Source organism: Corvus cornix, chromosome 4 (genome assembly GCF_000738735.6).
Source record: "Corvus cornix cornix isolate S_Up_H32 chromosome 4, ASM73873v5, whole genome shotgun sequence".
NCBI lineage: Eukaryota > Metazoa > Chordata > Aves > Passeriformes > Corvidae > Corvus > Corvus cornix.
Genome location: NC_046334.1, coordinates 65,517,371 through 65,544,020, shown reverse-complemented (window position 1 = coordinate 65,544,020; position 26,650 = coordinate 65,517,371). Strand labels below are relative to the sequence as shown.

At 44.5% G+C, this 26,650-nt stretch overlaps 1 long non-coding RNA gene across 13 annotated transcripts in view; it reads right to left on the bottom strand.

The window, feature by feature from the left end:
• The window catches only part of LOC109144868, a 53,495-nt gene extending 27,665 nt beyond the window's left edge, over positions 1–25,830 (bottom strand). For 4 of the 13 annotated variants that reach the window (XR_005601842.1, XR_005601843.1, XR_005601844.1 and 1 more), the window contains exons 1-4: positions 23,238–25,830; positions 21,880–23,116; positions 21,719–21,773; positions 9,004–15,411 (exon numbers count right to left, since the gene is read on the bottom strand). This is a non-coding gene — a long non-coding RNA (uncharacterized LOC109144868). Of the gene's footprint in view, positions 1–5,982; positions 8,586–9,003; positions 15,412–21,718; positions 21,774–21,879; positions 23,117–23,237 lie in introns of those variants that run through there. The other 9 variants (XR_002045886.3, XR_002045875.3, XR_005601849.1 and 6 more) reach the window with 9 other exon arrangements.
• Between the last annotated feature and the right edge of the window lie 820 nt (positions 25,831–26,650).

Genomic DNA, 26,650 nt, shown 5'->3' with positions numbered 1-26,650 from the left:
CAGCGTCGATAAGCCAGATGATGAATGTGGAAAACTCCTCCCTGAGAGGGTTTGATTGGGGCTGCATTTGAAGTTGCTGGCAAAGGACTCTTCTGTTGTTTTTTGTTGGTCTATGCCCAGCATCAGAACAGTCCCATTCTGCAGAAGGCTGCACAATGTGGAGCAGAGATGCTCCATTTACAGGTGACTCATTATCAGGTTGACAGGGCTTATTGCTGGATTATATCAGCTCTTGTTTTGACATGATGAAACTCAAGATCTCTTCCATGTGCAGTTCCCACTCTCTCTCCTTACCTGCTTCTGCTTTTTTTTTCAGCAGCAGAGACTTGCTTGCAGACATTTCAAGCTTAACATTATTCAAGTCAGAAACTGTGCAAATCACTCGTGAAGTTCTCCCTGCTCAGTTTGCAGGCACTGCTGACAGATACGAGATGTTTCACCTATCTAACCCTCAACACACATGTTCTCACAGCAAATGGGAGAGTGGGGATTTTCATGTACTCAAAGACAGCGTGGAGTGGCAGATTGGTCAGGTCCATGAATCAGAAAATACTGCGAGGCCCTTTTTGTGTGCTATCAGAGAGTGTCAAGACCTGTGTTTGCCTACATCCATTTATCATGGCTTGGTATGTTCAAAAATGTTGTTGCTCTTCATTAACTCTTTCATCTGTAAAAAGCCAGAATCTTCATGCTGTCTTTGCAGCATGAATTAACCCTGGGTCTCCAGGGTTAATTGATTAATGAAGTGGAGCTGCTGGTATCTGTGGAAGAGGGGGCATCTTGATTTAATGTAGATACCACAATGATGGTCACTGGAGGCCTGATGTAAACACACAGGAGGCTGGTATGCAAAAAGAAAGATAGAACTCTAAGAGTCCTATGTGCTAAATAGCAATACCCTTTTAAAATAAGGGAGGAGGTGGGAGCTGATGGAAATGAGGGCAGGAAGTACACAGTGACTTTTCTGAGATCATACAAGGCAGCAGTGGGACATCTAAGAGCCAGGATCCAGCCATGTGTCCTAGCCACAAATAAATCAATTTGCAATTTTAGGTAGATATGTCTTGTTAAGTATGTGAGCTATGTGTCTATCCCTGGCTTACTCATTGTGTCCTGGTGAGAAATGAAGAACAGTCCCATCCCTAGCTGGGCAGAAGGCAGGGACACCCCCTGAGCCATAAAGCTCCCTGCTGGCTCCTAAACCCAGCCCCTGTGAGCAGGTAAGCTTTGTGCTGCTCCCTATATCAGTCTCCAAGAGCAATTTTGGCATGTCCTAGCATGGTTGCGTTGCAGGTGATTCTGTGTTCATTGCTCCTGTGCCCAATCATAACAGGTCCCAGATCTAACACAGCTAAGCACAAACATTATTACTGCAAGGGTTAGGACTCCCCTGGGGATCAAAGACAGTCAGAAAGCCCACTTCCCAGTTAGAGAACGAAAACATACTGGCACTGTACTGGGGGAAAAAATGTCCCGTCAAAATCAGAAGTGTCAGTTTGAACCTTGATCTTCTTGTGACTTGGAAGGACACTGCTGTGTGGTTTGTGTTGGGTCAGTTTCATTTGTTTTAGGATTTTTGGAGACAAAATACAGATTTTAGCCTATGTATCCTAAGTACAGTTGTATCATAGAGTTTGGCCTGTGTTGTCTCTAACATATTGTATACATGCAGCTTTATTTAAGTAACAGCTGGGTTATATGAATATATGTCATCTATCAAAGATTGGAGAGCGAAACGCATGAGCTGGTGCATTTTTGTATAACTTGCTGTCATCACATTCATGTAAAAAGAATAAAGCCTCAAAGAAAAAACTTGTTGCTCCATCTGACCATGGAAATCTTCTTCCTTTAACCTTATGGCCTGCATGGTTGAGTAACTGTATGGAAAAGTTTAAGTGGATAGTACAGAGATCAAAAGAGCTCCATCCAGTATAAATTATTGGAGTCTCTTGCGCTTCAAAAAAAAACCAGAGTCAGGTTCTGTTTGTGTTCCTGTGGATTGTTGTTGTTTTAACCTGTTAGTATTTGTTTCTTTAACTTCTTATTTTGATGCTGACTGTGCCCATCAGCCAAAGCCTAAAAATAAATCATAAAAACAGGGACTGTAAGCTCTGTGGAGCTAGGACGCTCCGTGCTTCTCTCTTGGAGTGGCAGGGAACTGTTCAAGAACATAAATAAAAGTTAGTGATTTGGGGCCGTTTCATGGATTGTCAAACCTTAAGGGACCAAAGACCCTAGGGAAAATGTTGTGTCTCTATTAGGACTTTGTAGAAGGTATCAGATTTGCACTTCTCCGGGTAACACAGGTGATATGGGTGTGATACGGGTGTGATACAGGGGATGGGAGAGCCTGTGGAGGTCAGAGCACACCTTTGTGGGGTGGATGAAATTCCACCTAAATTGAGACAGTGTCTGAAATGCATTGTTTTGCTAAAATCACTTCTCAATGAAAGCTCCAGATCCACATACTGGCTACAGCTCATTTTAGCCCCTCTCAGACAGCAAAGGCAACTGGACTTTGAAACACTGAACCTAGGCTTGGATAGCCTTTGTTCTTCATGCCACATTAATAGAGTCAGTGAGGCATAAAGGAAAGACATGAAAATTGTATTTATCTTCTGCATATCTGACCTACAGATCTACAGACTGTCTTCCCCCATCCTCAGAATACAGAAGCTGACATTTTAAAGAAGACCCAAAGCTGATCTAATCAAGTATCTTGACTCTGACAGTAGCCAGTGGCAAATACTTGAGATAACTGCATTAAATCATGACTGCAGGAAAATTTTAAATAATCTCTCTCAGAATACTCGTTCTGCATTGAAATAGTTAAGGAATTACTTCATCTCTTAAGCAGGGGTACTACACCTCCAAATGTATGTGCCATGCTGTTAGGACGTGTAACTTATACCCAGGTATCTTCATTATTGCTAGGAATATACCTTTTCGAAAATGGCTCAGCCTCTCCCTGCAGCAGTGAGTGCTTATGCCTTCACCTACCAGGAGATGGTGTTTCCTTTCATTTAGATGCCAGTTTTCCTGAAAGCCATGGTGCTTTTGCATTGTGAGTTTGGAGAAACACCTTAGGATGCCTCCCAGAAACTTATTTCTATCACATTTTCTGGTATTTATCTCCTTTCTCATTTGATACAACCACTGCTTACCTGGGCCCCTCCAGCCTGAGGAGCTGTGTCCTTGGGACCATTCCTCCCAGCAGCAAAGGCTCATACACATCTCAGCCAACTTCAGGCATCTCAGGAAGCCAACCTGAGGAGATATCTCCAGAGGACAACTGAGATGTCATGGTCATGACCCTGAAAGTGCCGCTCTTCCTCTGGAGGGAAAGCTGAGATTCCCAGTGCCAAATGTCTTGAGTCAGGGGCAATCAGGGCATCTCCATCACGAGTCTGCTTACAACCACTCCTACCTACTATCCACCTGCCTCTTCTGGTCCTTACCTTGACTTAGTGAAAGCACCATGCCTAACCACACTTTGAGAGTAGGAATCTTTCAGAAGGTGGCAGGACTTACAAACATGCAGTAAACCAGTTACAGATTGCATTCAGATTTGGCTTTAAAGTGCTCAACAAGTAATAGCAGCTGAGGTTTGTGTTCACAGCCTTCTCGTGTCCTGAATTTCAGCAAGTGCCAGATCATGTCTTTCCCTTTCCAAGCTGCAGGGTGGAAGGAGAGCTGTCCTGCTGTTCCCCATTAACACCACCACTGTTCTGCTCCTCACACTCAGACTTTCTCACAGAAATCCAACTCCTTACATGAGCTGTAGGTGGGTTTCTAAGATCTAAATTTCCCTGGAAGTCTTTTTATTACTCATAAACATTTCCCACGGGCTTATCTGTAACTCAGTCTCTGAAAAGACTTGACATGGATGCCGCGTATCTCCACAGGCTTACTCCTGCCCTGAGCTTGATTCTATTAATCTGCTACAAATAACATCATTTCACTTGTATGCACGGCTGTTCAGCCAAAACCTTAATCTGAACTCTGTGTGCTGGTTCTGAAGAGCTTCCCACTCCATTTCAGCACATTGATTTAAATGTCTTTTGTGGAAAACACTGTTAAACCCATATGGACCGATTTTGCCATCACCAGCACTGTTCCAGTTATCCTACTGTGAAATGCTGCCAGACCAGGAAACCTGTGTTTTACTGTCCCTCTGTCTACAGCAACTGACAGCACTGCACAGGCAATAGTCCCATGGTTCATGTTTAACTTAATCTGTGGCTGTCAAAATTACTGGATACTATCAAAAGACAGGAAGAAAAGAATGGAAAAACTTACTTCCACAGGGCTGTGGTCAACTGAGTGCTGAAACTGGCATAGCTGACATGAGGAAGAGTCAGTGAGGCAGCATATAAGTAGGAACTAAGAAAAATGAGGCTGAGCTGTGAGGATAACCCAGGTCTGCTAAGTGTCCTGCAGTCCAGGCTGGGAGATAAAGTTCCTCACAGCCTTAGGAGAGAATCAGATGAGCTGCTCTCCTCTCCCAATGCAAATGATGCCATGGGCAGGGGGGTGATCTGTATATCTGGCTTTGCCACTTTTTGCAGCTAATGTGAGACTTTTGGTAGATGAACGCATTTTGGGAAAGAACCACTCTGGTTTCTAGATGAGGTGTTGCAGGCCTTAACTTTGCTGGAGAAAGCGAGGTCCATAGGGTGAAATACTTCGAGACAAGTGCCATACAAATCCATGTGTGTATGGCTATTTATCATCCTCTGCACCCACACAGACCTCGGTGTGCTGTGTGCAGCTCTGTACCTGTACCCACCCCCAAAAGGTGCTTCCTCACAGCTTTTCATGTTCCAGTGAAATGTCTGGGCAAATAGTGAGCGATTATTTCCTTCAATTGTTGTTGCCATCCTCCACCACCCTCAAAATTATTCATTCTAAAGGAAATTTAAAAAAGCTTTTGTTTGAGAATTCCCTCCCTCTAATTGAGTGCATTGTACAGAGATCAAAGCACTGCTTTCAGTGGGTCTTGGTAGGCAGGAGTTTTTCTGAACAGACTCCAAGCTTTTGGGATAGAATGGGTCAAAATGACCTTTGCTTTTTCCCCTCCCACATTCATAATTAGTGACTGTTAATTTACATTAGCTGGCATGGCCTAATCTAGGTCGATTATTCTTACAGCCTTGTTGTTTTCACACAGAGGGGAAGAGTAAACAGTGCTCCTACATTGCACATATTTGAATCTTGGAGAGTGGATCTAGAAAGGAGAATATCCCACTCAAAGTCTTTTTTATGGATACATCTCACCTCTATCAGGTTTCCACTTATGGAACCAAAGTAGAGGGAAGCAGAGGAAAGACTGAACCCACAGCAAGCTACTATCAAAGAGACCCAGATCCCACATGTGGGTGAGTTTCCTAATCCAGGACTCTCATAGGTTGGCAAAGCAGATAACAGCTCATTTTATAGCCCTGAACATGACAGAAATATTCATCACAATGAGGAACGGGGACTGTTAAAGACCTAAAAAAACCAAATAAATAAACAAAAGAATTTTATACATCATGCCTGGGGAAAACCTCCTCCCACGCACAAGTGTCAGATGCTAGTCTTGGCTTGACTGCTGCCTGAAATGCTAAAGCACTAAAAAGGGGGAAGGAGATGGGCACTTCAGCATGGTTTCAAAGCTGTAGCTCACGGGCTTTGGAAGGAGACATTCATCACCTGCAGGAAGTCCTGCATTTAGAAGGGCCAATGGGTTATCAGAGGAAAGCAGTGGTGGAATGGCTCCAGAGAGAAATATTTAGTGGAAAAAGGCAAAATAGAAGAGCAGAGAAAGATAATGTGAGGATTTACTCATAAACAGGCACATTTCACTGCTGCCAAATCAGCAATCTTCCTAATGAGGGTTTAGAGAGCCTCTTGCCAAATAACTAATATTACAGTGTGTAAAAAAGCTCAGGTTTTCTAAATGCATGACTCTCCAGTCAAAACCATCTGAATGCTTTCTCATTTAATACTCAGTAAAATGTTTTATTTAAATGTCTCATAATGCTTCCAGTGTTTCTAGTGTACTGAAATGCAATATGTATATTTTACAGCACTTTGCAGGTTTATTCAAGCTACCAAATATATCATATTGTCCAATGCAGCTATATTTCGGACCATTTTGAGGAGAGACATAAATCCAAAACAGTATTCATGTTGCAGTAGCTTCCCAGTCTCAGACAATTTTTTTCCCTAATTTTCAAAGTCTGCAACAATCCATCTGGAATTTTACATCCATGATCTTTTGGAAGAAAGGGTTTTTCTTTCTGGAAAGTTTGAAGTAGAAGTGGACAAAGCATCTTTGAGACCTGGAGGTTCAACAAATGAGGTGTTTTCATTCTTGGAATAGTTGCCCAGTTTGTGCTTATTTTGGCTCATCTGATTGTACATGGCTGGAGCTACAGACAACCAGGGAGGATCAATGCTTTTCACCAGCTCTTAGTATGTTGTTTAGGGACAAGGACTGGAGGCCTGGCCCAACAGATGGAATTTTAAAAATGGGCCAACACGCTTGAGTTTAAAGCTGAAAATCTTAACATGAAGGATCAAGTCCAAGAGGCACATTACATTTGCCTAAATGAATGGAGCTCTTCATATATGGTACTGTGGGGTGATTTGAGAAGGAGGAGGACTGTCAAATTCACATTAAATGCAACACAATTTTTCCAGTGGTTTCCCTAACCCTTTCTCCGTGGCAGAACTGCCTCCAGTGGCTGCAGGGGATGTCCTGCTGGGCTGCAGCTCCTCCCTTGGTGCCAGCTCCCTTTCCCAGCAGTGCAGTTGAAGTCCTGACTCCACTGCTGATCCTACAACCCACAACCTACCTTCGTTTTCCCTGACTTTATACCTAATTTCTTCACTTTATGACTCACTAGGGTCAAATCACTTTGGATGTTTGCCACAATTGGAAGTCCATTTCCTCCCAGCTATCCTTTGACTCTTCCAGCATTACATATTTGCAAAGATGTGACTAGGCTGAGGAAGTCCCTGAAGCACAAATTGTTGAATCTTGTTTACACTTACCCTTTTCCTATGCCCTTTCTTAGGCACCAGCTACTGGCCAAGGCTTAGAAATAGGATAGTGGGCTACCAGGGTCTTTGTAAAATCATTCCTATGATTTTATATGGAAAATGTTCTATGTTCTTGAGCTTTTAAATGCATTATTTATGCTATGTTATAATAAATGTAAATCTGTGTGAGTGATGAGGCTGTATTACTTTCAGGAAAAAGGATGTTTCTTCTTTTAGGTGGAGCACTGATATGTGTGTGTTTATAAACTGTCCTTTCTGTCTTATCCACAAAGGAAGTGAATTTAGGGCTGTCAACTCAGCAGAAGGTGTGACTGCAGCCGTGGTAGCTCAGTCCAGGAAGAATGTTCACAGCAGCACTGGCAAATGGTGGTGCTGGATTTACCAATGGCACTGTCAGTGAAGTTCATGGTCCCAGGACAGTTGTCACCAAAGTTCTTGCTGTGGGGTCTTTGCTGCTACTGCCATTTACTCCAACCACTTACCCTCTGATTGCACATTCTGCTGGAAATTTAAACCTGGTTTTAAAGACTGTTGGCTTTCCAAGCATGATGCCCAGTGTGAGTCCGTGAGGATATCCAAATGGCCAAAGCTGTTCTACACTTCTACACACAACTTGATTTCTCTAGTGTAACCTTAATTCAACCCACAGAGAGATGAAAGCTCTGCTGGAACCACACGGCTTCACTTCCAAAGAACTGCATCAGTCAGCCCTGAATTTTGAAAAGTCCTACACCTTTTGCAATGCCAAGGTGTATTGGAGGAGTCACCGAGGCTGACCCAACCCCTCACACTTCCTTGCCCCACTTTGCCATTACAGGACTTGACAAAAGGTGTCTGTGTCACATCACCCAAAATATTAAAGACCAGCATGGAATGACACATCAAACACCCCTCCAGCCAATAGATTACCAACATGTAATCATGTGAGACATAATGACAGCAAAAGAAAACAAACATATTGTGTTTTCTAGTGATAAATACACTTATACAGCTACAGTAATAATGTTTGTCTGATCTCGACCACTCTGCTTCAGTAAATGTCATGCAAAGCACCTCCTAGAAAGAGTTCAGGACACTGAAGAGTTTGGAAATTGCCTAGGATAAATAACACAGAAAACAGCTTTCCCTCTAAATTAAAAGCCAAGCTGATGGAGGAGTACAAGAGGAATTTCCAAACGTGACAATCGATGATTACAAGCTTGCCTGTGTTCAGTTGTACACATATAATTGCCAGTGAAATAGCATACTGCTTGTGAGGAAAAAATCTTTCCAGGTCCTGGATGTGAGGGTAGATGAGAGAGGAGCAGCAGCATCAAGGCTTGTGCCACTTGATCTGCAGCCTTCTAGGCAATGTCATTATTCTTTTCAAGTTACTGCATAAGCTGCCTGGATAAAGAAGTTGTTTCTCTGCAGTGTGAGGGTGCTCTGTCTCTGGAAAGTCTCAGTCACTTGGAAAGAGAAGTGGCAAATGCTGGCAGTGCTAGCATACTCATTTTTCCATCACCATGCTGAAAGTTGTTTTCTGCCTCCAATCCCTTCAACACAAATAGTTTGATTTGGGAAAAAAATGTGAGTACGCAAAGAAAACCATTGAACAGAATGGGAAGAAAACGTGTATAGTGATCTTTTTCTTGGGTGCTGTCATAACTTGTGTATTTTTAGGGTTAACAGGTTGCCCACTTCATATTAGAAAAATCATAGATAAACACTGTTTACAAAATCCTGAGATCATCTTAAAAAGTCATGAGATGCTTGAGACATGAGCAACAAACTTTTACTGCTTCCAATTCTAAACATTAAAGCATCATGGCCCATATTCTCAGCCTCCTCTTTGCAACTGTTGCTTTGTATTTTTTGTTTTTATTAAAAGGTGAATTCTTGTGTAGTTTCCCATAGGAAAACAGTCATAAAAATTCACAGAGGCTAGTGATTTTGGTTCAGTCAGATGCTTACCCAGATATACACAGACAGATATGTCATGGTCTTACTGGAGGTCTCACGATGTTCTGTGGTTTTGCTGAAGGTCCATCAGCTGGCATAAAGAGATGAGTAGGAAAATTCAGTTAGGAAAGAAAGGGACAGCTAGGCTTTTACATTACAGGGAAATGTAAAATCGTATGTGTGAGGCTGAGGCTCAGATGTTGATTTAGATATTAAAGGCTTGATTTTACAGTGAGATGTCAACATTTCTGAGCGAGTCCCTTGGATCTAAAGGCCTGGCTCAGGTGTTAGGCCATGGGATTGGAATTCTAGTGGTACTCCAAAATGCTGAGCTGATCTGGGGAAAAACTGAAGTTAGTTGCAGAGGAAGGACACTAGTTTTACATGTGCCTCTGTTACAGGAGCTCTTTATATGCAGACCAGTCTGTGCATGTTTTAAAAAACCTGTATATTAACAGCAGCAAGTTCTGGGAGCATTGAGAATGCTCTAATGATGTAATTCAATGATGGTCCAGTTTTCAAACCTGGGATGCAACAGCTGCAATCAAGGACTATGCAGCCTGGATTCTTGTCAAGCCACAGTGAAATATGAATGATAAAGCTGCCATGTAAACAGCAGCACATTATAACATCACATTTTACACCTTTGAGCCTTGCTGTTTGGAAGGTTATGGTAGGAAACCAAGTTCTGGTGCTTTCACAGAATTCAGAGACACATGATTGCACAACTACTGGCAGGATGCAAAGTGATACCAAGTGCTGTGGTTCAGGATATGCTTCCCAATATCCATGAGCGACCTGGGGACAGTCAGAGCAATGCCTTTGCTTGGCACCTCTGCAGAGAAGAAACAGGCACCACCTCACCTACAAACAAAAGCTGGGAAATTATTTCTTCTGTGGCAGTCACAGAGAGAGATCCATCAGTCTCTATGCAGCATGTATGTCATAGAATCATAGAATGGTTTGTGTTGGAAGGGACCTTAAAGATCATCTTGTTCCAACACCCCTGCCATGGGCAGGGACATTTCCACTAGACCAGTTTGCTCAAAGCCCCAGCTTGGCCCTAAATACTGCCAGGGATGGGGCACCCACAATTTCTCTAGGCAACCTCTTCCAGAATCTCACCACACTCATAGGAAAGAATTTCATCCTAACATCTAATCTAAATCAAGTCTCTTTCAGCTGTTGTCCCTTGTTATGTGGGTATGCAGTCCAACACCAAAAGAAAAGCCCAGCATCAGGCTCCTGATGCAACAAATTCAGCTCATGTTCTCTGAAAGCTGTGGGTCACAGTGGATGAGTCTGGCTATGGAGGGTCAGACCTTGCTCAGCTCAGCCTGCAAGGACCTCAAGGAAACTATCAGTTAACTTAGGTGTCAAACAGGTGAATGATGGGCAGCTCCTCCACAGGGCAGAGACATGAGGCCATGGCGCTTGATACAGCTACAAACAGTACATCAACATTAATTTCAGCTGCAGAGGTGCTGGGTCTTGTACTGTGTTTGAGCTGGTACATGAGCACATTCCTCCCAGTGGCTGCAGAGCCTCTCCAAACACAGGCTGGATCTTCCTGCACAGCCAGCAGCAAGGCCAGCTCCTGCTGCTGAGGAGGAATGCAGTCTACAGCCCTGGGATGGAGCAGCCTGAATCCATTTTCCCAGAGCTTGCTTCGGGGATGTTTTTGTTTATCCAGCTCAACCATTTGTATTTGCTGCTTTGCTATTTCACCTCATAAGTGCTTGCTAAGCAATTCTTCCCGACTGCAAGCAGTGGCAGGGTGCAGCTTTCCACGAGACATTGCTGGGACTCTTCTCCAGCTCCATGGAGTGAGTCACTTCAGCACTCTCTCCTCCCTCTTCTCTTGCTCGCTGTGTACAGAGACATTGTGAGACAAAGTTCTCCTATAAACTGCCAGGCTAGTGCTGACACTTCTTGCACACAACTGACAGGACTGAGTTTATTAAAATAAATCTCAACAATGAAGAACTCAGGATACTGTTAAACTCAAAAAGATCCATTTCCTCAGCTGGGGAGGTCTTTTGGAAATCACTATCCGTGGGGATTTCACCCTGGTTTCCTCCTGTTGAGACAAATCGCTTTTATTATGATCAAAACATGCCTTCCTGAAAGAAGTTTGATTGAATTAAGAATTTGGAAATAGATTTAAAAATGTCTTCCCCTCCATATTTTTATGCTTCCCCTCCATATTTTGTGCTCTGGGTTAATTGGCCTTGCTGTTTTAATTGTTTTAACTGCTTTTCCATGCTTTATCTCTGTGAATTTGACTGCCCTGAAATTCCAGGCTGAGCTTCTTCTTCCTGGTTGTTATAGTGCTGCTCTCTGGCTGAATTTGAAAAGCTCTTGTAGTGCCCGGTATCTCTGGAATGTACGTGGACACTGCATCCAGTCAATTCCTCAATCCTCCTTTTATTGTCCTATTTATCTGTGGGACAGGAGGGAAATCAGGCATATGGTGGCAGCCCCGGGGAAGTCACAGGTAGCTGGGGCTGTGTCCAGCTCTGAAGGGATTACCTCACACCTCCCAAGTATCCACTTGTGGCTTTTTATATGCAGTCCAGGAGAACCATTCTGCTGAGGGCTCCTTTCTTCACTGAGAACTCACCCCTGCCCCAGGAAAAATGTAGGAGATAATATGGGGAAATTAAGTGACATGATGGCACAGCCACTCAGCAATGGGAGTGAGGACATTGAGCCCAGCCCAGTAACAAGAGCACTCTACCAGGAACCCAGGTTTCTTTGTTTTCATTATTTCATTCCCCTTTATTCAGCCATCCAATCACCTTCCTTTGCACTGGCATCTTTAGCCTCAAGGTCTGCAGGTTCTGGTCCTTTCTCTCTGACTCCTGGACTGCAGTTTCCTGGGAGAAGGATCACAGTCTCACTGTGTCTACGCGGCACCAGAGGCATCCCCTGTGCAATGAGGCAAAATTGTGTCCCAAGTGTGAAAGGTGCTACTTGTTGGTGCACATGAGCCTTGAGTCCCCCTCCAGTCCACTGCTCTTCACAGAGTCCACTTCCTGACTTGTCCAGCAATTCTGTGTTGAAGGGCCCATGCCTCAGTGTTCCCAACCCCTGAAAGCATTTCAGTGAGGTTATCAGTGCTGTTATGAAGGCACACACTCTCCTCATGGAGTGGGACCAGAGGTCTGGTGCAGAGGTGCTCTAACTGGTGGTACTCAGATATGAACTGATTGGTCCCTTAGATTTTATAAGGATAGGAACAGCCCTTGTCTTTTTTTTTTTTTTAAAGGCATTTTTAGTAGCAAATGCAGAGAGCTTTCATTTTGCAGCCTATCAGCAACTGAATTTCACACCCTTTCTCTCTGAAACGGACCTAGGATTTCTTCCCTCAATTTTTCCTGCCTCAAAATCCAGGTTGGTTTGTTGAAATAAGAAGTAAACATAATGACTTTAATGGGATGAGCTCGCAGGGCTGTTGGCTGACTGAGGCCACCCAGCTAGAGTTCAGTGTGAGACAGTCTGCACCTTATAAGGCCAAGAGATGAAGGCATTTAAAACAAAAAAATAAAGGATCTGAACATGTTATTTAAATCATGGTGACAGCAATTTTTTTAATTCTTTTTTTCTCCTTCTGGTTCATGACAAAACCTGATATATGCAAGTGAATATAATGTCTAACATTTGTTAAATCCAGACTGAAGGCCAGCCAGATAGCTCTGAAAACAAACTGTGAATATTTTAAATGGAGTGAGATATACATGACGGAGTAAATAAAGGGCACATACCACATAAGAAAAATTGGACAAAGTTCAAATGCTATCCATCTTGGAGAAAGGCTTTTGAGCAGAGCAGTGCAGCTTGGGAACACTTGCATGTGCATTAGGGTCCATTACTGGGGTCTGGCTTTTGGGGGCAAGGGGAGCCAAATCATTAAAAAGAAAAAGGAAAAAAAAAATTGCCAGCCCAGGTATTGCATGCTCTTAGGTAACTCTGAAGAGTTAGAAAAAGAGAATAGGGGTTGCATTAGGCAATAGGTGGAAGTGGTCCAACATGTCAAGAGTTCAGTGCTACTTCTAGGACTTAAGTGCTAATAAAATAAGCTTCTAAACTGCTGAAGGCACATGTCCAGCCCCAAATGCTTTCCAGTTCCTTAGCAGTTATTATTTTTTCTGCCTGATATAGCATTTTTAACTCTACTTCTCCAAGCCCAGAGATACTCCCAAATTTGGCTCGTTTTGTCTTTCTTTGGATGCTTTTTCAGTTGACACCACTTCTCCAAGGGGAAATTGAAACCCTTGAAGGGAAATTCCTGCTATGCATAATGCCACTTTTCCAATGTTTAAAAATTTGTTTCACTCTACTTGTGGATTTGGTGGGAATCACAATTTTGAAAAAAGATGACATACACAATACATACAGATTTTAAAAATTTATATTATTTAGCAATGTATCAGTGTTTTGCTCTGTGCAGGCAATAGGTCCAACCCTATGACTGGAGAGAAGTTGCTCAAAAAAAAAAAATTGAGAAAAAAAATTATTTTTAGGAATGTTAGGACTGGACTTTGGAGCTGACAAGTGGTAACTTGTGGTTAATGGTACATGATAATAAATAAGTGGTAGCTCAACATCCAGGTACCACCAATGGAAATTTTTAAGCTCTCAACAGAGTTGGAACAGGCTGTCTGGGGAGGTTTGCAAGGCAGTTTATTCTGGTGAGAACTGGAGATGTACTTGCGGGGCAGCAAAACAAAACTCTACCCATGATCTCCTGCTCCTGAGCCATCCTCGCAGCCCCTTCCCCAAAACCCGGTGCATCAGTCTTCCCCCTCAGCCAAAATCTGACAGCTCTTGGCAGCCCAGCTCGGCGTGGCTGTTGGTTTTAATCACATTGCTTAATTTCTGTTTTCACTCCATGCTCATGTGTCTGTTGCCCATGAACTCTGCATTTTAATAGCAGCATGTCAAAAGAGCTGCTCAGACACACTGTGGTGTATGAGCAGGGAATGCTCGTTTGTCATCTCCCACAATATCGGGCATCTCGGGCCTGTTTGGATATCTCCACGGGACCTGTTTGCCAGGGTGGAAGGCGACAATATTTTTCCAAAGACTCTTCTCTCAATCAAATGACAGGGGTCTTTGTGCTACCTCATGGGAGTCCCTCTCACCCCACACTGCCCCTGGAATAAAAAAGCAGAGAAGCACACTGTTTAAATATGCATATAAAGCTCTGCTGCACAATAGAGTAACTGCTGTCAGCTTTCTATGTAGTGTGAGGAAAAAACAGTAGAGATTTTTAATTGATAATTCAGAAAGACACTCCATTGAATGGTGTTAATAATTACATCTGCCTATTCTGAGCTCTTCATCTACGCAGGGGTAATAGAGCCTTGTCCCTCAGGGACCGGAGCCCAGCTGAGAAGGCGGGACACCAAGCAAAGGAGTTGTAATTTGTATTTTGTCAACAAAAGCTGCTTAATCCTCCAGAAAGGCATCCTTCAGAGAGGCAAGCCTTTGTCCTAGGGTTTTCAGAGTGGAGGGGGAGGATGGAGAGGGAGGGAGAGAGGGAGAAAAGGGAATTACTGGCCACATGTAATTTATGGTTGAAAAGGTTCATTTATAGCTATCCCACTGTTGTATGCTTAGCCTGAGACCCTACTAGCTTCTCATTCTCTCATCAAGTTTGCCTTTTGTGGCTATACGAATGGTAATGATTTGAGGAGAGGTTGGTCATGGTTGTTAAGAGTCATCTAGCATGATCAGAACTGAAGTCTCAAATTGATATTCATGTCTAAATATATGTCGGCAGCATGAAATTTGGGGGTCCCTGCAATAATCATCTAAGAGCAGGCAGCTATGGTGCAGTGCTATGCATGTATGTATTTATTAGCCTCCTCTCCGTTAGTTTTCTAAGTTTCAGATGACACAAAGGGTTTTTAGCATCTGGCAGAAATTATTAACTGTATATGAGGAATAAATAGATAATAAAAAGATCAGAATTGGAGATGAAGCCCTCTGAGCTCTGGTGATCTGAACATAGTATCTAGTTTTGCTTCCAGGTCAGGTCCAAGCCAGAAGACAGATGTTTTAGTTGTGCAGTTTGGATACAGTGAGAAGCCCAGAAACACGAAACAAGAAGCCCTGTAAGTGCAGCAGCTGCTTGACATCTATGCCACATGAGGCTGGCATCTCATGGGAACAGACCCCAGAGCAGCATCACCCTGTTCTCCCATCTGACTTCCAGCCTGGACAGTCTGTGCAGGTTCCCAGCCCATGAGACAGAGTGTTGAACGCCTTCATGGCAGATACTTCAGCAGGCTGGCCACAGGTAACATCAGAGCTGACGTATTCACCCTGAACCTTTGCAAGGTGTGATTCTCCATGCTTGGAGTCAGCCTCGTGCCCAGAACAGTGAGAATCCTCCACCCCAGGAGTCTTAGTCTGAAAGGTGCAAAATAGTCAAGTAATTACCAGGAGTGATCTGCAAAAAAAACTGGGCTGAAACCAACAAAATTTCTGCCATCCTCAGGCTCAAGTCCCTTGGTGTAGCACCACTTCGAAAAAGCTCTTTAGGTGCACTTTGATACATGTGGATCATCACCTATCCACCAATGGGTGTCTGGCCAGGCACCTTTTCTCCAGTGGGCTCCTCCCGGCTTCAAGGCAGAGAAATAGCTATGGGATGAAGGCTGAGAGAGGAAGAAGAAGGATGTCCTGGGGTACAGGGCAAAAAAGATGTTAGCAGCAAGGGAGGGCCATATCAGCATGGGGCAGTTGCAAAGCACAGCCTGGACAACAAAGTGTTTACTGCCCTCCCTTCTCCAGGGGTTCAGAACAGGACGTATAGAGCTGAGGCTTAATGATTGTTCAGGCAACTCGTTGTTGGAAATGCAGTGCCAAACTGCACATCTGAACACACCCAGATCTGAGGACACATGAAATCCAAATTTGCACCTTGATTTGCATTTTGTCATGGAGCCCCGGGTGTGTGACTAACCCAAAAGCCTCATTTCAATGTATATCAATTCACTCTGTGAAAATCAGTTATTTGAAAATGGGCTGGCACAGGTATCAGCCAGGCTCCAGAACTGAATCTGAGCTTGACATTTTTGATCCATCCTTATATATTTTCCTTCCTTCCAGCTTCCTCCTTTCTTCCTTTTTCTTCTCTCCCATCCTGCCCACCTTCTCTCAATCTTTCTAAATGAAATTGCACACCCTGTCCCATTTCTAGATGATGGCCTTGTCATAGAAACTCCAATTTCAAGTTCAAGTGTAGTTTGAGGATTTCCGTTCTCTAAAAGAATTTAATTTTAAAGGATGAGTGGAAGCAGCAAGGGCATTTCTGGGACAGAAAGAAAAGGCACTTTACAAACCCAATCAATAACTGTTCCTGCAGCAGACTAATCATTAATTTATTCATATGGCATGTTATCAGTGCATCCCCCAACAGGAAACTCACAAACCAGAAGTTATTCTCCTCTGTACAGTACATGGATGACTTCTTCACTCAAAGGCATTGTTCAGGAGATCGATGGGGCTAAGCAACTGTCACGCCATGATTATTGCACGACCTTCAGTGAACCCCTCACCCTCAAAACCTCAGTGAGGTTTACCTGGCTTGCAGACCTGGAACACCAGTGCTTCTTTACATCCTGACAGCAAGCATGTTAGAGTACTTTTTCATCTCACTTTTTAGTAAATCAGAAGCTGAAGGCTATTGTCACATATATTCTGTCTAGCTTTCTCTCAAGTTTCACTGCAGATTTGGTCTTCATAAATGCAAACAGGGACAAATAATAACATGCACATATGGACAGGGCAAAAATGGTTCCTGGAGACAATCCACTGAATGCAATTACTAATGTAAAATCATTACCCAGGTAATGAATTTGTCCCTTCTGCATTACCCCCGCTAATATGTGCAGTAAATGCCTCTGAGTAAATGTCTCTCAGCAAATGTCTCCTAGCGATGGGTTGTCATTTACTTGTAACTGTGTTTTAACACAGCAGTTTCCTTGCCCATGCATCTCTAAACACCTTTGATCTTGCATTTGGACCATTAGGAACAGGTTATTATCTGGTTACTAATGCTGGGGCTGTGTGATTTCTCCATGGCATTACCTGAGTTAACAACTGAATCATAGGAAAAAGGGCTCTGTGCATCACAGAACCAGGTCAGACACCTCGGCCACTTTTGGGTGGCTGAAGTACAAGCGGCAATGGCTTGTGGGACAGTGCTGGCTCCTGGCACAGCATTGACTGATATTGATGTGTGCCTGTGTTGATACGCTGCAGCCACATGATCGAGGGTTGCTTGCCTATTTAGAAGCGTCACGCTCGCTTTACTTCCCTTTAGTAACTATTTGCATTACCTCTCTTGGCCTTTATTATTACTGAAGGGGGACCAGTAATTGCAAGAAAGATTTGGACAGGTACCTGAGAAACCAGAAAAATGGGATAGGAACAATGTCTTGAGGGAAATGTATTGTTTTTACAGAGTCAGTGACTTGGTCAGCTCAGAGGAGCTGCTGAGAATGGGATCAAGATCTCCTCCCAGTTACTTCCCTCTGTATCCCCATGTCTCCATGGAATACGAGAGGTTTTTCTGGTCTGTAAATAAAACCAGAACAGAGACTTTTTTTTTTTTTTTTTCCTCTCATCATTCACACGATGAACATTAGATCACTTAAAAGCCCATTAACTAAAATCTTTTTGCTGAGGCAGGAACCAAATCAGCTTGACCAAAACACGCTGCTCTGTGCCTGTGTTTGTGAGAGGATGACTCCAAATAACACTTGGGGTTTACTCACAAAACAAAAACAGTGTGTTTTTGCTGAGCCAAAATCTGTTTAAGGATTTCATATGCAGCAGACCAGCTTCAGCCAAAGAGACTGTGCCAGACTGCTGAATTCACTCAAACTTTTCCGTTTGTCTAAATCAAAAGGAAAAAAAAAGGCACTTTCAGCAAGGGAATTAAATAGTTGCACTAATTTACCCCTTCCCCATGTTCCTTGGGCAGTGTGTCAAAGGGAAGTCCTTGTCCGTATTTTCAATGGGGAAGGTAGAAGAAAGAAAGAGATAAATTAAATTTATCCTTTCATAAGTTACCAAATGCTGTCAGCTCATTGCTAGCAACTGAGGTGGTCTCTTTCCAGATTTACAGGATCTTGTCCTGTATAATTTTTCTGGGCTTTGCTATATTTCAGGCAAGAAAACACATAATGTCATCAAGAAAAAAGTTTTCAGGTTATTTAGCTTGTCAGTTCTCCTATCTGCTTCCTATATAAACCAGAAAAAAACATTTCACTGCTACCGCACATTTCATTATCTGTTCTTATCTTGCTGGATGAATTTTTCTCACTGTTTATTTCCATTCAATGAGAAATTATTTACGCCAGAAGCAATATTTTCCCAGCAAACTGCCAGCATTGTTACAATTTTCCATCTTTTTTTTCCTTCCACCCTCACTTTTTACAAAGTATTTGCATTGACAGATGAAGGTGGGATAGCAGGGTTCTCCCAGGGCTCTGGATTCAGTCCTGGCTCTCAGGACATGCCATCCCTGCCAGAAATTGCCCAAGTACCATCCAAGCTCAGCCCAGCCCTCTCTCCCTCACTGCTGCTGGAAGTCTGTTTCAGAGCAACACTGCTCAGGTGGCTAAAAAGCATCTTCTAATTTCCTGGCTATGTTTATTAGTGACCTGTTTATAGCCATTTGTTCTTGTGCCAACTCTGCCTTTTGCTTCAATAGCTCTTTTCCCTCCTCTGTATTTACATCCCTGCTGTATTTATAGACAGCAGTCATGTTCCCTTCATTTTGCTGGGCTTAACAAGCTAATGTCTTTTAGTCCTGTCTCATAAAACAGGCTTTCCAGGCCCTGATTATCCTCCATCCTAGTTGCTTTTCTCTGCACCTGTTCGTGTTTGAATTCATCTTTCCTGATAAAGTCAAACCAATTTAAAATCACTGAAATATCCCACTGTCTGAAGGACCAGATTTGATTATTTTTCCAGCCAGAAGCATTGTAATAAAGCTCAGCATTATTTTATGAGGGCTATGAACCATAGCTATGTATTTTCTTAGGCTCAGGTATTATCTAATTATTACTTGAGGACTACACTACTTAATAAAGCTCCTTTTCTGACTACTCAAGAGACACGTGGCTGTGATTGGCATGAAGCAGATGCTTGCTTTGCCTGCGACATCGCTCCATTCACTGCTGGGGGAGAATCTATTTATTTAACTTTACCAGTTAACCTTTATTTTTTAAGGTTTGCAATATCATCCATCAAATTGGGAGGATTGCTTTTCACAGGTGCAAATGAGTCATCACATGTTTGCCAGCTTGGAAAACATTTAGAAAATTAGGGGCTAGAACTTTAGGGGGAAAAAAAAAAGGAAAGGGACAAGAAACTACAGTCAGTCTCACAGCCCTTGCTGGGTTGTGGCTGTCCTGCAAGAAGCAGAGATGGGTTTTCTTCCATCACAGGTTTTGTGCTGGTCTCTGAGATCCTTGTCAGCAAACATCAGTGGGTCTAAAGCTGAGCCCATCCCGTAATGAAACAGTTATCCCAGCCTTAAAGGCAGGATTAACTACCCGAAGTGGAGGGGAGAGCCCCTCTGCACTTTTTAACACCTCATGAAGAGATCTGGCTGCCAACAAAAGGAAAATCCTAACGTGTAAAAAATGCATAATAATAAGGACTTTGGCTGAGTGGAATTCCATCACGGATCAGATGAAATTGCCTTGTGCAACTTGCTGAGGGCTCCATGCTATGCTAAATGACCTTTGTACCATGTAAAATGGGCACTGCAGCAGGATGTGGGGAGGACCAGGGGCTGGGCTGCTCTTTTATTTTCCCCCCTATGGAGTTCAAGCTTGTCAAGAATACAACAAAAACGAGAGGGAGAAAGAGGGGGAAGAAACGTCCCATTGAATTTTTCATGAATGATTTTTGTCAGAGGAGAAGGAACATCTGTGTTTACGAAGGGTCCGAGGAGGGGGCTCAGCAAAAGCAGGATGCCACTGCCTGGTCCTGGGTGCCCAAGGACATGTACAACGCCCCATTCCAGTGGTAAAATCCAACCTGTGCTGCAATATTTTAAGGCTACAGCTGAAAAGGATCCTGCCTTTGCCCTCAGTGTTGCATGCCTGAGACTGCCTGCTTTGCCCTTGTGAAGCAGGAGTGATTCCCAGAGGATTTGGGTCTGAGGTTCAATGGGCCCGGATGCTCAGCACCCTAAAAATCAATCCCTTAATGACTCAAAATGATGAAAAACCCATGACTGCCCCATTTGTTGATGTGTCTGAGAAGGGCTGTTGGGTCCATGTCCCTGTCCACATGGGACTGATCATCACCTGAGGCCATCCATGGGTGCCTCCAGAAACCATGAGGAGCTTTTCTTTCTTCTTTTTTTGCTGGAGTTTCCTCACCTCCCTCAGAGGCACCTGGGGCTGACAAGAGCTGAAAAGATAAAGCAGGGAAGGACAGAGGGACTGATCCCCACAGAGGTGTTTAACACTGTCTTGGATCACACACTCAGAGCTACATTTGGCACCACATTTGAGACCAGGAGTCAGCCTCTCTCAGCTCAGACTGGCAGGAGCTGTGGGGCTCTTTCCTTTTGTTTGAAGTAGGGGACTGTGAGCCTTTCTGTAGAGTCAAGGGGGGATTTTACTTCACAATTTCTCTCCTATGTCATGATCAAAGATGTTCTTGATCAATCCTCCACCAACAGCACAGCTCTGAGTCTCTGACTGGAAGTCTGCCATTTATTACTGCAGGGCAATGGTTTTTTATGCCATGGAGGTGGACATGTGGAAGAGCTGTTCAGTGTGACTTTGGGACTGGACACATGTGGCAAAGTTGCTTGTGGTGAAGGAAGACTGAGCTCAGTGTCATCATGTCTGCTGTCAGTTCTGCCTCCATTCTGTTCACTAAGGACAGGGACTGATGTGCTGGGAGCTGTACAAACACAATGCAAACTCTCGCACCTGCTACTAGCTTAGGATGCTCCCTTAATAAAAGAAAAAATAAATAGACACCCGAAACTGATGAAAGGGATCCAAAGTATCTCAACAACTGTGTTGTACGTCTGCAGAAGCAGGATATGAACATCTGTTGTAATGCACTCTGTGGTTTTGTGTTCAATCTGGCTATGCATCAAGTGTCAAACTTCCCAAGAGCTCACCATTCAAACCACAGCCAGATTTCAATCAAGCGTTTTTCACCAGAGCTCACCAGGTCAGCAGCCACCCTGAAAGTTTGCCCAGGAGGCTGATGAAGGGTTCTGAAAGAAGCAAGCTGATTGCAGGTGCAGAGCACCCGAAAATCAACCCTTGAGTTGTTGTCAAGACTTGTATTTCTGATACCTTCTGCTCCCAAATAATCCTGCACTGCCCCACAAGTTCACACCCATGTACCCCGAAGGGGAAACAAGCCTGAACAGGCAGAGATGAGTATCTGCTCCATGGCATTGGATACCTAAAGTGCTCCAGTCTCCTGAGGGTTATCCATGCTGCCTTGCAGCTCCTCAAACAAAGATTCCCCAAGAAAAGATACAAAACTCCCAGAGCACACAGTATTCCTGAAGGTCAGATGGCACAAGGAGAACACAGCCAGAGAGGAGCTGGAGTCCTGGGTTCTTTTTCTACCTACTCCAGTACCATTTTACATGACTCAAAACTGTTTATTCACTCTACCTCCAAATCTCTTTTTACTTATCTATGGAATTCATACCCACCTGCCAGAAATTTTTCATGAATTAATTTGGTCTGGAAATGTTGGAAGAGCTGTTACTGAAATACAAAGGGGATTTTTTTAATATTATTATTTTTATTAAATCTTGTTCCTCCCCCAGTCCTCCCTCCACCCACTGCCCATGGCCGGAAGGTAACTTTGCACCTTCTGAGAGCATTACAGAGCAAGTTCTTCCACAAATCTCCCTGGAACTTTCCTCCCCATGGGCTGGTATCATCAGTCAGAGACCTGATCCATCTGGAGATAACAGGAGTAATTTATCCTTTGTGGCAGCTCATCTTCTTGCCCAGACATCCTCAGTGCTGAAGCAGGGTGAAATCTTTCCCTTGGAGGACAAGAAGGAGAAATTGCCCTTGATAGCTCTTTTTCTGGCAGTAGCAACAACATTTGACTCTGGTGACATCCGATGCCCCTTCCCTGGCTGAGACAGCCACAGAACACACACAGAAAGCACACTTGTTGCAATTCCAGCTTTTCCTCCCATGCTACCTCCCCTTGGATGGGTTTTGCTCTTTAGGCAGAGTTGGATCTCTGGGCTAGGGCTCAGGGGGATGGAGGTTCCCTCTGCCCCGTCAGCGCTGCTCATATGTCATGTGAGAGCACCAGGGCCGCTGAGCAAGGTTCCTCCAACCCCAGTCGTGGACAGCAGCTCTCACACCTCTGAGGAAGGACCTTTCCCCAGAGACATTACTGGACAGAGTCCTGTTACGTGGCTTTTGGTCAGCACACTGTAAGCACTGCTCTGTGCCCCACAGTGCAGTTAGGAGTGCTCTGCCAGCCCCACGACTCCACAGTCGTGGCACATTTACCTACGCAGAGTGTGCTGAGCAAATCTCCACGGTGCCTTCCCCCAGCACCAACCAGTCCCCTCACAGCAACCTCTTTCTTCTTCAGTTCAAAGTGCTCCGGCACTTCATCTGGAAAATTCTTTAAATCTACATTACCTCTGCCTTATTTAATCTTTTCGGGAGCGCTGACATCCAGTGCATGAAAAAAGAGATTTTAAGCTGAAAAGAAAGCAGCCCCTGATCATTTCTTGGAGCAAAGTTACAAACGGAATTGGAAACTGGAAGGTGAAAAGAATATGTTACCTTTTAAGTGTCACGTTTTTCTCTGCAAAAATGCCTTTTAACTGAGCTGTCACAGAAGGCATAGGAATAGCATCAAGCCATGGCCTTAGATCTTGCTCTGTGTTTTGCTCCTAAACAGGTGCCTTTGGTGCTGGCTTTGTTTTTGCAGAAATGGGGGCCACCAGGCACTTACTTGGAATTTGGAAATCTCTTAGACTTGGGAAGCACTGAGAGTCCTCATTGCTTACACCACTTCATAGCACAAACCAAATCCATCCTCAGCATCAGCAGCACAGAGACAGACCAGGGCACTGCAAATATCAGAAAGAAAAGCAAACAGGAATTTGTAGGCAGCACCAATGTAGCTGAACACCATAAATCCCTATCTGTCACACCTGGAAGCTGCAAACCACAATGCCACTTGGAGCTTACCTGGGCTTAAGCTGAGGCATTGCAGACTGTGTGTCTGAGGGGAAGGATGTGCAGCAACACACTTATTGCACAAACATTTCCTCCATGCTGCAGGACACAGGGCAGACAGCACTTCCATGATCCTGGCTGAATCCCTATCGACAGGACTATTTTAGGACACAGTCAGGTAAGGACACAGCCCAGAGCACATCACCTCTCCAGGAGGCACAGCTGCCTCCAGCTAATTACAGGTCAAAACATATCCAAGGTCACCATAACCCCAAAGTGCCTTCCTGCATGAAAACATCTATTTACCTAGGATGGAAATAACATCAGCTGGCCCATGCCACATCCCAGCAGGACTGTTCTTACACTTCTCCTGGTGGATGTAGGATTTGCAGGTGCCCATGACAGAGAGGAGATGGGCAAAGGTGCTGGGACAGGATGGGGAGATGCACGGTTCACTGTGCAGGTCAAAAGCAGATGGAGGGAGAAGAAAGGCTGAAGCAGCCCTCCAGGGCTGTTTTTTCCTGGGCATCTCACAAATACCATCATCTTCAACATCCTTGCTGCAACTGCACCCGCATCTTCACCAGCAATGTCTGACTAGGTTCACATCCTTGGGGCCCAGTCCCTCCTACACGGTGGCTGTCTCTTGGACCGCTTGCACCAGCCACCCCTGTCCCCCTGGTTCTGAGTTTAGCTCTAAAATACTTTTGTGTCTGACCCCTTTTCCTTTTTTACCTCTAGGACACTCACCTGAGCTGGGACCCATCAATTTTGACAGAACTTCAGCAGGAATTTTTCCCAATTAAGAAAAAGAAAGCCACAGTTTCCCTACAGAAGAGATAATCTCTGTTGTTTGTGAGCAAACAGGCTGTAGGACACAAATAAGAGCGGTGTAACAGAATAAAATACAACTTACACATCAGACAGGCTGACAAATGTTGATTAAAATGTCTCCTTTCACAATCAAATGGCAAATATAAAGGCATATTTTCTTATCTGTTAAGGAGCTGTCATAGCAGCCTAGGCCAGAAACGCTTTGATATTGTGCAATATCCAGTGATGTGAGTGCCCTTTGCAGAAACAGGCACGAGTCTTTTACTGCAGGAGATCTTGTCTCAGTCTTCTCCTCTGACAGTTTGATTTAAGACAGCTCAATTCAGTTGTTTATGCAAAGGCATCCAGTCTTCAGGGTCCAGTCTTCAGGGTCCTTCTGGCCCCCAGAGGACACAAATGGCCTCAACCCTTCTGTTTGATGTGTTGGCCCTCTTCAGGAGTTTGACAAACTCCCAGTCTTGTCCAGAGCAGCAGATAACCATTTCAAGGTGGTCAGATGGAGCTCTTAGTCCTCTGTGCATCAAGCTGCAGTTTGCAAAGCTTGAAATGACTTTTCCTCCTTGTCTTTTAAAACAGCCTGGGAGATCTGGGGATGGGATCTACAGCAGGGCCCTTTCTTAAGCAGGCATCATCACATCCTTCTGTCATACACATACCAAAAGCAACCTAGAGGAGACCTCTTTCCCAGAGCACTGATTAGAGGTTTACTGGTCTCCCTTGGGATGCTGGAGAACTCCCTGTGTGTGTACCTCCTCTGCATGCTCTGAGTCCACCAAGTATCAAAACAAAATACAAACTATAAGGAACAATTTGGTTTTTATTTATACAACAAAGCAGTAGGCACGCAAGGCAGAGGCAAAGGAAGCTCCATCTCTGGCTGCTGAAGAACTCCCCCTGAGCATCAGGTACAGCCTCAGCTCAGCAAGGCTTCATTTACATCCAGCAGCTCCAGGGAAAGCTCTGGTTAGTGGAAGGAAAGAGGGGGAAGCAGGGTTTGCACCCGAGTGCTGTGGCTCACGCCCTACAAGCTTGAGCATTACAGGTGGTGGATGCATGGGAGAATATCCCGCTCCTGAATAGATGCAGAGAGCCAGGAGCTGGAAATGTCTGTCTGCTCCCAAAGCAGTGGGGAGCTGCAGCTGCAGGCAGTGCCGCGAGGGAGGGCTGGTGCCAGCAGCTCCATCAGAGCAGCTCCAGGACAAGCTCCGGTGCAGACAGCTCTGACTCACCAGCTCTCCCAGATTTGTCCTGGAGCAGGAGAAAAGGATGAGCCCACACCACCCCACAACGATGATTGTGTTCCTCCACAGCAGCAGCTGTGCAGGGATGAGAGCCAGAGGAGATGGAAATACTGCTCACTTCTTGCCCTGCTTTCCATCCCATCCCTTGAACAGACAGGACAAACAGAAGAAGTCCTGCTTAATTCTCGACCTACAGACCAGGACACTGAAGGATGTGCTGGGAGGCAGCAGACAAAGACCAAGAGACTGATGGCACAGGAAAAAGAGGCAAAGCAGGGAACTGAACACAGATCCTTTGGGGTAATTGGCCCACCTGGCAGGGTCTCCTCTCTAAGGGAAAGCACTCCAGTTAAACACCTATTTCTCCAGTGTTTATCCACGCCTGAGTTTGCCAGTGCTTCTCATCATTGCCAGGGCCCCCCTCTCCCAAAGCACCCCAAATGTGCAATTCATACCTGGAGCTGCCTGAGGGAGGACGGGCTTGGCTCTGATGCTGAGCAGACAGGTGAGCGCTGATGGTACTGCAGCTCCTCCAGGGGAATGATTACCTGATTTATCTCCAGCCAAATCCTCCCTGATGTAAATTGTAGAAGCTCACTTGGCAGGAAGCCCCATCCCCTTATATAAGCTGAAATATTGCCCTTTGAGATTTATCCATTACTGCCAGACTGCTGAGCCGTCTGTCTTCAGCAAGGGCCTCAGAAGAGGAGAGGATGGTTGTGTTCATACCAGTTTTGTCTGTGCAAGGTAAGTGTTATTGCGCATTTTCCCCTGCAGCAGAGAGCCCAATGTCACCTGGACAGAGATTCCTCCTCTCTGTTGTGCTGAGACACTGGCTCAAATAGTAAGAATTCAATTTGATGCTGTAAATATCTTTCACATTTAAATGCTTGATCTTGAGTGACCTCTCCAGTCATTTGTGCCCCAGTTTGCTGGAGGGATCTGCTCCCCATCCCCACACTCCCACAGCAATTGGACCGGTTGTGTTTGGAGAGCAACGTGTTTAAACACTCTGAGGGCTGACAGGCCCAGGGAAGGAAGGCAGCTATTCCCTCTGCAAAGCTCTGATAAGGCCAAGGGTCTGGCTGATAGACCTGGAGGGGCTGATGGGGTCTGCTGCGTTTTGAAGTGCTCATTACACAACTGCAGATTGCAGAGGAGAGCAAACCTGGTGCCCAAAGTGTAAACCCAGAGATAGGGACAGGTAGCCAGAATTACGCTGGCTGAGACATGGCTTCCCTCATTTAATGTCACTTAAGATGCCACTTGAACATAAAACCACTTCCTTGCACTGAGGTTTAATAGCTGCCCTGTGGCTATTATCATTCCTGAATCCACTGTTGAGCACTG